The sequence below is a fragment of the Gadus chalcogrammus genome, chromosome 15 (assembly GCF_026213295.1).
Source record: "Gadus chalcogrammus isolate NIFS_2021 chromosome 15, NIFS_Gcha_1.0, whole genome shotgun sequence".
Lineage (NCBI taxonomy): Eukaryota > Metazoa > Chordata > Actinopteri > Gadiformes > Gadidae > Gadus > Gadus chalcogrammus.
The window spans coordinates 26705284-26714388 of record NC_079426.1 but is presented as its reverse complement, the minus strand read 5'-3'; the positions used below and the strand labels follow the sequence as shown (position 1 = coordinate 26714388).

Sequence of the window (9105 nt, the reverse complement as noted above, 5' to 3'; positions counted from 1 at the left end):
TTGGGTAAGTAACATAGTTATTTTTCAGTGAGCAGTACTTGAGAGGTATGTTGAATGCAGTACTGTGCTGTATATCTTTGATATGTTGACACTGTAGCATGAGTAGTCATTGAGTCATGAGTTGCTGTGTTTGAAATGAGTGTCATTCCCATGTGGTGAGCCAATTATTGTGTCCGATGAGATATAGTGCGAGTAGACACCACGCATTATCCTTTGTCACAACATGTGAAGCCTTGTGTTACGCACTTGTTAGGCAAGTGAGATGCTCAATAAAGCGTAAAAAGATAAATAACTTGATTTTACTTTCAATTCCTTTTACATTCTCCAAGGTATTAACATAAACATTTTTCATAACTCCATGTAGGACATTTCTATACATAAATGTACTGTAAGCACCGTGGCAGTAGTAATGCAATATTTAGAAAATTTACTCTTGTACTCATGATACTCTAAAGTACTTTTAAAAACAAGTACTTTAGTACTTTTACTTAAGTAGACATCTGACTTTAGTACTTTTACTTGAGTAAAATTTAGCAAGGGGTATCTGTACTTTTACTCAAGTAAGGAATCTGTGTACTCTGTCCGCCTCTGCTCAAAAGTAGAGCTGGGAAGAGCAGGGTTGGAGAGTGTGTGTGTGTTAGTTTGTGTGTGTATGTGTTTGTGTGTGTTTGTTAATTTGTGCGTGTGTGTGTGTGTATGTGTGTGTGCATAGGGTTCTGCAGAAACATAAGGGATGAAAATCGGTACCAAAGAAATGGGAAAAAGATGTGTAAGAAGAAAATAGAATTTGTACAGAAAAAAGGACCAAAACGATTGCAAGTAAAAGATACACCCAATCGAGAGAGTTGGGCTTATTTTCATCGTATCTCACTAGCAAATGGCTTCACAGGTGCACAGTCAATAGGGGAAGCTGCTCAACGTTCTTCAAAAGAGATCTCAAAAGAGCAGACTGATACTCCTCAAACAGCCAGGCTGTAAACAAGTCACAGCCAACCTTCCCTGGCTGTGACTTGGGGTGTGGGGGGTGATCCCCTACAGTCTTTAAAGGATTGCAGATGGAAACGTTGGGTTTAAGTGACAGAAGAGCTGTGGAAATCATATTAATCTTGATACGGTTTCTGGAGATAGAGAGGCAAAAAAACAAGAGGAGATGTGAGCAATTTCCAAGCTGATGTGTTTAGACTCATGGAGAAGTCAGAAGGGAGGGCGAGAGGTGGTGAGTCTGTTTATTCACTGAGAGATAGAGAAAGGAAGAGAGCCTAAAACTAATCTAAGCAGCATTTCCGATTTAACCGTGGAATTAATATATGAGGAAGATTTACCCGCAATCTAATGAATGCTTCATGAGATGTCATTAGAGACATGTTTACCCACACAAACACTTGCACACACATACCCGCACACGTGCACACAAACAAACACGTATAATCCTACCCTTCCACGTGCACACACAAACACTCTCACCTCTAACCACACACGTGCGCACACACAAACACATACACTCATACCCTTGCACGTGCACACGCATACACACACACACACAAAAATACAGGCATGTATTTGTTTATTTAATATGCATTTCCCCAGCAAAACCAGATTTTTGAGTTGGCATCCGCCTCCCCATCAGCACACTGTTGGAATTGAAGCCCTTACGCCGCTTTCATACTGCACAAGTCCGTTGACGGATAGCGGAGGGCTTGTCTGTCGTATGGGGGGAGTAGTCTTTGCTTCCCGCTAACAAAGCAGGCTTTCTCCTGCTTCTTCCTGCTTGTTATTGCAAACTGGTTCCCATAATCGCAAGGAGAGTGTTGCTTTGCGTAGAATTTTCAAATCCCCCGCTGCCGGCCATCTTTTTGACATGAGTTTTCCCGGATTGTATCACAAAGGTGATTTCATTGGACGGAGTCCAAGTGGCTTCACAGTAGTGTATTTGCGTATATTTGCATAACACAATCTGGTTGGCCGATGGATCTGTCCCTGCCTGAAAAGTTGAATATTTCTCAACTTTTTGACGCAGCTGACAGAACGGACCAAGTCAATTAGAAAGGTCAACGGATGTTTGCAGTATGAACACAGCGTTATGTCTTCCCATGGCTTTTAAAACCAAGAGTGAAAGTTTCTGTGTGTTAGCTTATAGGAACAGCCGGTCTGAAGAGGGTCTGACGTTCCGGCGCCTTCGTAACCTGACCTTTTGGTCGGGCTACGAAGGCGCCGGAACGATCCTCTGAGCAGGCTCCACTGAGCGGCTCCTCTGCCCATGGCGCGTCCCACTGCTCCGTACAAACGAACCGCAGAGCTCCAGTCTTGCCGTGAGGAGTGTCTGGGCCCAGCTACATGCTGCATTGGAATGAATAACACATATTTGTTACTTCCTATTAGGAAACAATCAACCTTACATCAAATCAGTTAATGTCCGAGCATTGCTCATCTTGAATTTTTGCAGCACATTTTAGCAGACTACCAGACTAGCGCACATGGTAAGCAGTGTGAATAATAGCTCCATGATATCTACCCTGTATGATAATATCCTTATGTATAGTCTTTCTGATACATGTGCAGCCTGAATTGGGATAGCCTAAAAAATACAAAAAAATGTTTTTCCTCAACATGTCACATTACTGTTAAATGATCCTGATGATGTGAAAACATCAATGAAGGATTATTGAAAGGAAATGGTAAAGACATTGCCTCTGAGCCCATAACACGTAGGGAGTGTTGAGAAGGGAGTGGAGGTGTTGAGCTCAAGGCCTTCTCTAGCGGGGGACTCGGGGGCCACTCACACTAGGGCTGTTTGCCTGTTCCGTGCTGCAGGAAGATTCGGCACGATTCCCCCCCCCCCCCCCCCCCCGCTGGCCCGTGGTCACACTGCTCCCAAAGGCCGTGGCCTGGGCACGATTGCTCCTTCATACATACGTCATCACATCGTAATACGATAAATACGTCATCACCAAGCGCCCTCGCCGCCATAACAACAATGGAGAACAACAACGTGAATGCTGCCGTCAGCCCAAATTTCAAGTAAACACTCGACTTCACTATCGCACCAACATAAACCCACTCGTGAACCGCTTGCCGCCATTGTTTAAAATGATTGTTGTGGGGAAGCAGGGCATGGACCTATAAAGAAAGAAGTGTTGCGCAAGGACTACGTCATCCAGCTCATGTTGCGTATCCGCGCGTGTGTGCGTGTCGTCTCATTAGCATCTGTACTTTGGCCACCGCACACCTCTCCCAAGTGTGCCGTGGCCAAGGGGCTGTTCCGTCCTGGAATACGGATGGCGTGGTCACACTAGCCAAACGTTCTAGACTTTAGTATGCAAATGAGCTAGTGTGAGTGGCCCCTAACACAGGAGAAGGACGATGGGGACTGTGTGTCATGATCTGCTCCTGGCTTTCCATCCTACTGCCAGCTCTGCACAGTCATGATCCGCTCCTGGCTTTCCACCCTTCTGCCGGATCTGCCAGTACTTTTCCTGATCACCTGCCTGCCACTCCCACCTCATCAGTGCAACCACCTTCACATGTGTTCCCTCACCTGATTTAAGCCCTTTTTTCCACTTAGGCCACGTTTATACGTAGCAGGGTATTTATGGAAACGAATATTCCCCCCCCTCCGTTTTCCAAAATAACATTGTGCACACAACATCGTTTTCAAAAAAGTTGTCGTTTACAGCAAAACGCATAAATACGCCGTCGAGCGCCATTATAACTATGCCAAACCTATGGGCGGCAGTGTAGGGAGAAGGATAAAGCCATGAAAGCCAATCAGAATCCTCAGAATCAAGAACAACGAATAACACGAGGGTCTTCCTGTAACAAACAAACTGTAAACATAGGGCGCTCATATGACGTTAAGCATTTCCTGGCGCATAATGTGACGCTTCAGAACCTAAAACCCCGTTTCTCCCCGTTGACACGACAACACATAACCGGGGTTTTCAGAAATCTCCACTTCGGCCGGAGTTTTTAGAAATGATCGTTTTCTGTGATAAAAACAGCGTTTTTGTGTAAATGAGAGGCCAAACCGCGTGGAAATATCTGCGTTTTCCCTTCGTGTAAACAGGGCCTCAGTCTCGGCCAGATTGTCTTTAGATTATTAAAACTTTATTGTCTGGCATAACAGAAAATCATCTTTGGCTTTGCTCGACATACAAACAGGACAATGTACTGATAGGCAGTCATACAACATTGATTTCTGAGAGCACATAGTGTGTATAGATCTTAAACAAGAAGTTGGAAGGACTTGTGCAGGGGGTGGGTGGGATCCTGTGTAATATGGTTGGCTTTTCTTTTAACTGACTGGCTGTTGAGTACTGATAATTGATTTAGAGTTTTGCCAGTTATTTTGCTTCCTTGATTGATGATCCGGGAAAGCTTTGATTTGTTTTTGACAGAGGTGAGGGTGAACCAGGTTGTGATGTTGAACGTGAGTACAGATTCTATGAGTGATTTATAGACAGCTGTTAAAAGGTCCTGTCTGACATCAAAGCTCCTGAGTTTCCACAGCAGGAACAGGCGTTGTGTCAGGTGATGTCTGTGTAGTGGGAGAAGGTCATGTCGCTGTCGATATATTTGCCAAGGTATCTAAAGGCCTCTACCTGCTCAATAGTCTGCCCATTCAGTCTCAGAGGTTCAAAGAGAGGTTGGGGGGGAAGATGTTCGCCTCCCTCCAAAACACAACACTTTTATCCACAGCATCAGGGTGTTGACCTGCTGATAGTAGGCAGCCAGAGAGGAGTGATCCTTGATGTCGGCCACCAGGGCCATGTCATCTGCATACTTCAAAAGGAAAATGTCACTGTTTTTGTTTATGTTGTTTGTGTAGATGGAAAATAAAATCAGAGATAAATCACACCAGTGTTTAAAATCATGTTCTTGGATTGAAAGCCATTTACCACCACGTGCTGAGACCTGCAGGAAGTCTTTTATCCACCGGATAAGTGATGGGTGGACTTATAGATGCAGTAGGCGGTTGCAGAGGTTGGCTAGGTTGACTGTGTTTAAAAGCGGAAGAAAAGTCCATGAATAAAATCTGAGTGTGGGGAGTCCAGGGGCCCGTTTCAGAAAGCAGGTTTAGTGAAAACTCTGAGTTAGTTAACCCTGAGATGAGGGAAACTCTGGTTTTTCAGTTTCACAAAGCCAGTTCAGCTTTACTCTGAGTCAGTTACCCTGGCAACATACTCCGTGAACCTAACCTGCTCGCTGGCAGGTTTTCTTCAACTAACCCTGAATTTCTCCTGCTCTTAAGTTGAAGCCTGCAGACTGAAGGCAGTGGCAGACATGGCGTGTCCTTTTATTGAAGAGCCAGTTGATGTCGAGGCGCAGATACTTGGATGTTTTATCATTCCCTGATGAGTAGCTACCTGTTTGAGCGTTTCCGTTTCTCCGCATCATCAATCATTTATATAAACAATATTCTCAGCCCTCACATCGCTCACATGACACATCGTCAACACGCTCTCAGTTCCGAGCAAATTCTTTGTATTGCACTTCGTTTTTTTGCCAACGGCAGTTTTTTGTATAACGTCGGTGATGCAGAGCATGTGTCCAAGGCAACTGTCTGTCGGGCTGTCCGAAATGTGACACTTGCACTGAAACGGCTACTATGCACGTTTGTAGTGTTCGCAAGTCACAGACCCACCAGACTTCTCAAAGAAGAGTTCCACAGAATTGCAGGTATCAGTCTAAGCAGTAATTCATTTATGTCATAAAGCTTTGAGACTTGAAGCACTAATCAGTCAATTTGATATATTTTAGGGTTTCCAGGTGTGATTGGCTGCATAGATGGCACTCACATTCCTATCATAGCTCCTTCAATAAATGAAGGAGATTATGTGAATAGGAAATCTGTCCACAGCATTAATGTACAGGTAGGCCTAAATAGTAGCCTTTAACATTCCAAATGAAATATGCTTCACTATACAGCTAATTACTGTTCTCCACTGTGAAGATCATATGTGACGCAGCCCACATGATAAATAATGTGGAAGCGAAGTGGCCTGGGTCTGTGTATGACTCATGTTTTGTGAGTCTACACTGAGTTAGTTAGTTATATATGCTCCTTATAACGGCAGTTATACGGCAGTTATGAGTGCCGGATTTGCCCGTGGTGAGTTTATAATATAGTTTATATATCCAGTATATAGTTATATCCTATGATCAATATTTTGTTTCCTCCTATTACAACTGAAACAATAAAGTGTATATTGTATTATCATAGGAGAGTTTGATGGTTATCTACTCAGAGACAGAGGGTACCCCTGCCAGCGCTATCTGCTGACCCCTTACCCTGACCCTGACCCTTGCCCACAGCAACACTACAACTTGGCTCACTGCAGGACACGAGCCAGAGTGGAGATGACCATCGGCATACTCAAGGCCCGGTTCCAGTGCCTTCGTAGGCTCAGGGTCACCCCGGAAAGGGCTTGTGACATTATAGTGGCATGTTTGGTTCTCCACAACATTGCCACTATTAGAGGAGAACAATGTCCTACTCTTTCCCCCAATGATCCAGATAATAATCCTGACCCCCCTGCTGATGCACGAGATGGAAGAGCTGTTAGAGACATGATATGCTTCAATCCTTTCTAACTGACTCTGCCTTTTTTCTGTTGGCTATAATGGAGGTCAAATTTTAAGATAACCAGAAAACACAAATTTGGAGACTTGTATGTGTAAAAGGCATTTAGGTGTTGCTTTCATATAGACAATATTAAATACTGGCAGTGTTGGGATTTTTCTTTGTTTAGCAGATTTCCCTAATTACTTAAATATATCTATCACATGTTGAATGCAGCCACTAAATGCTGTTTAATGAGGGCAGGCTAAACAACATCACAATTGGTTGTACTTAAATTATACCTTATCTGTTTGAACTACATTTTTATATTTCATTTTTAGTTGCAGCCAAGTCCGTTTGGGGCCTGTTGTGTTGCACCTGTGCGCACAAACACACATATGGAATATAATTGTTGAATAAGTGGAACATTCAAGAGAAAACATTTTCTTTTTCTCAAATACTCTGACTCGGTCAGCTATTTTTTTCCACGCGAGCTCCCGCTTTTTGGCTGCTGCCATAGTATTGCTTTTTAGTAAAAAGATATGCTCGCTTTCTGCATATGCAGTCATTAAGATTTGCAACTCCGCTGGGGAGAAGTAGGAGGATCGAGGCTTGTTAGTACTTGTTGCCATGGTGAATCATGTTATCTGTGTTCCATTGATGAGGGCTTTTTATATCCTCATGCACGAGCTTCACTCAGGCCGTTTCTCAATTCGTAGCACGCGTACTACGGACTCGATGACTTGCTAGCACGTACTTGGCAAGTCTGTACTTCAAGCACATACTTGCGAGCACGCGAGTACGTACCTGCAATTGGAACAGCAGCGGACTCGATTACGTCACCACCTCTGCTCGTCCGTTAACTGTGCTACGGCCTCATTTAGGCATATACTACTGAACAATATAAACAAATTATATAAAACAAAATCCCAGCCTCTTTCATTTTCAAATAGTATTTAAATATTCTGAATGAATAACAATTGAAAAGATATGAGTGTCCTGTCATGTGTATAAGCTATAAACACACACGACCTTACATATATATATTTATATATTATTATTATTATATTAGGCCTATATATTATATAAATATATATATAAGTTAAGAGTAACTTAAGCTACAGTTGTAACTTGTGCGTCTTCTCCATATTGTCCGCCCTCGTACTGCTGCGAGTGCGAAATGCATCCTGGGATTTATAGCGGGAGCAAGCACACACGAGCCACCTCCGATGCATGCTCGGTGAAACGGCGATATCGAGCACGCATCCAGAACACTTCCGGGTTTTACGACAGTACTCGCTTGATGCGTGCTTCGAATTGGAACAGTGCTCGGGCAACGACTGATGACGTTTCACGAGTCCACGAGCACACGAGCACGCACAAGTACGCGAATTGAGAAACGGCTTCAGAGTTACCTTGACTCAGAGTTGATTGAACTAAGCGCTATCACCTGTTCTGAAACCGAAAATTCAGAGTTTTACAGCTCAGAGTTGGTCAACCTAGAGTTAAGGTTTTAACTTAGAGTTTGTTGAACCTGCTTTCTGAAACGGGCCCCAGCTGTCTGCAAACGGTGTCCAGGAGAGTCAAGCAGGCATCCTCCACCCCACGCTTTGCCTTAGGGCTGGGCAATAAAACGATAACGATATGTATCGCGATAGATACGTAATCAATATCAGGGTGTTTCTGCAACTATGGTCACTTTTGACTCTCCCAAAATAAAAAAATCAACCTTTATGAATTTGAATTTTAACCATCAGAGTCTGTAATATATATTAACAGGTACACAACATTGCATGTAGTCATTAAGATTTTCATCTGGAAACTTGTTTATTTGTTATGGTTTTCATCAAATTAATCACAAAATGTCCTTACCGCAACATTACAATAACATCAATTTTACACATTTTTCATTTTTAAAATTTCTAGCACATTAACACATTTAAATAGATTTTCAGCAAGTTTTGTGCATCATTGTAATTACTGATAAAAAAAATAAATAAAAAAAGGTTATTTTATGTTTTTCTCTACACCATGGGATTTTGACAAGTAATCTTATATGACAATTGTCTTCATACACACAAAATATTTTTTTTTAATTATTTTTATGACTGATATTGTTATTTCTAATGTGTAAATCATCTCTAAATTAGTTTTGAAATCCCTTTGCAAATGAAAATCACAATTACAATCAAAATAAAGCATTGCTGCGGTAATGACATCTTGTGCCAGTAAGGACGCAATGGGGAGCATGTCTATGCCCACAGCCCGATGGTCCTACATTTCGAAGTAATCTAACTACTGTATAATGAAGAGGGTGTCTGTCTGTCTATTTGTGTCTGTCTCACTCCTATTCTAACCTCTCCCTGTCGACTTACCCTAATCACGCAGCTGTGATGCCTAAACCTAGTCGCCAATTTCAGGAACATAGGGCTGTGGGACAATCAGGCTGTGGGAACATAGGGATGACCCCATGCAACGGTAAATGTAAATACAGGTATGTATCCTTAACAATAGGCTACTGTAGGAAGTAAACTTAACAAAGGCAT

General features: G+C 42.7%; 1 pseudogene; it reads left to right on the top strand.

Moving 5' to 3' along the window:
* Nucleotides 1-4264: 4264 nt before the first annotated feature.
* LOC130404858 (putative nuclease HARBI1) lies at nucleotides 4265-7486 on the top strand (annotated as a pseudogene).
* The last annotated feature ends 1619 nt before the right edge of the window (nucleotides 7487-9105 follow it).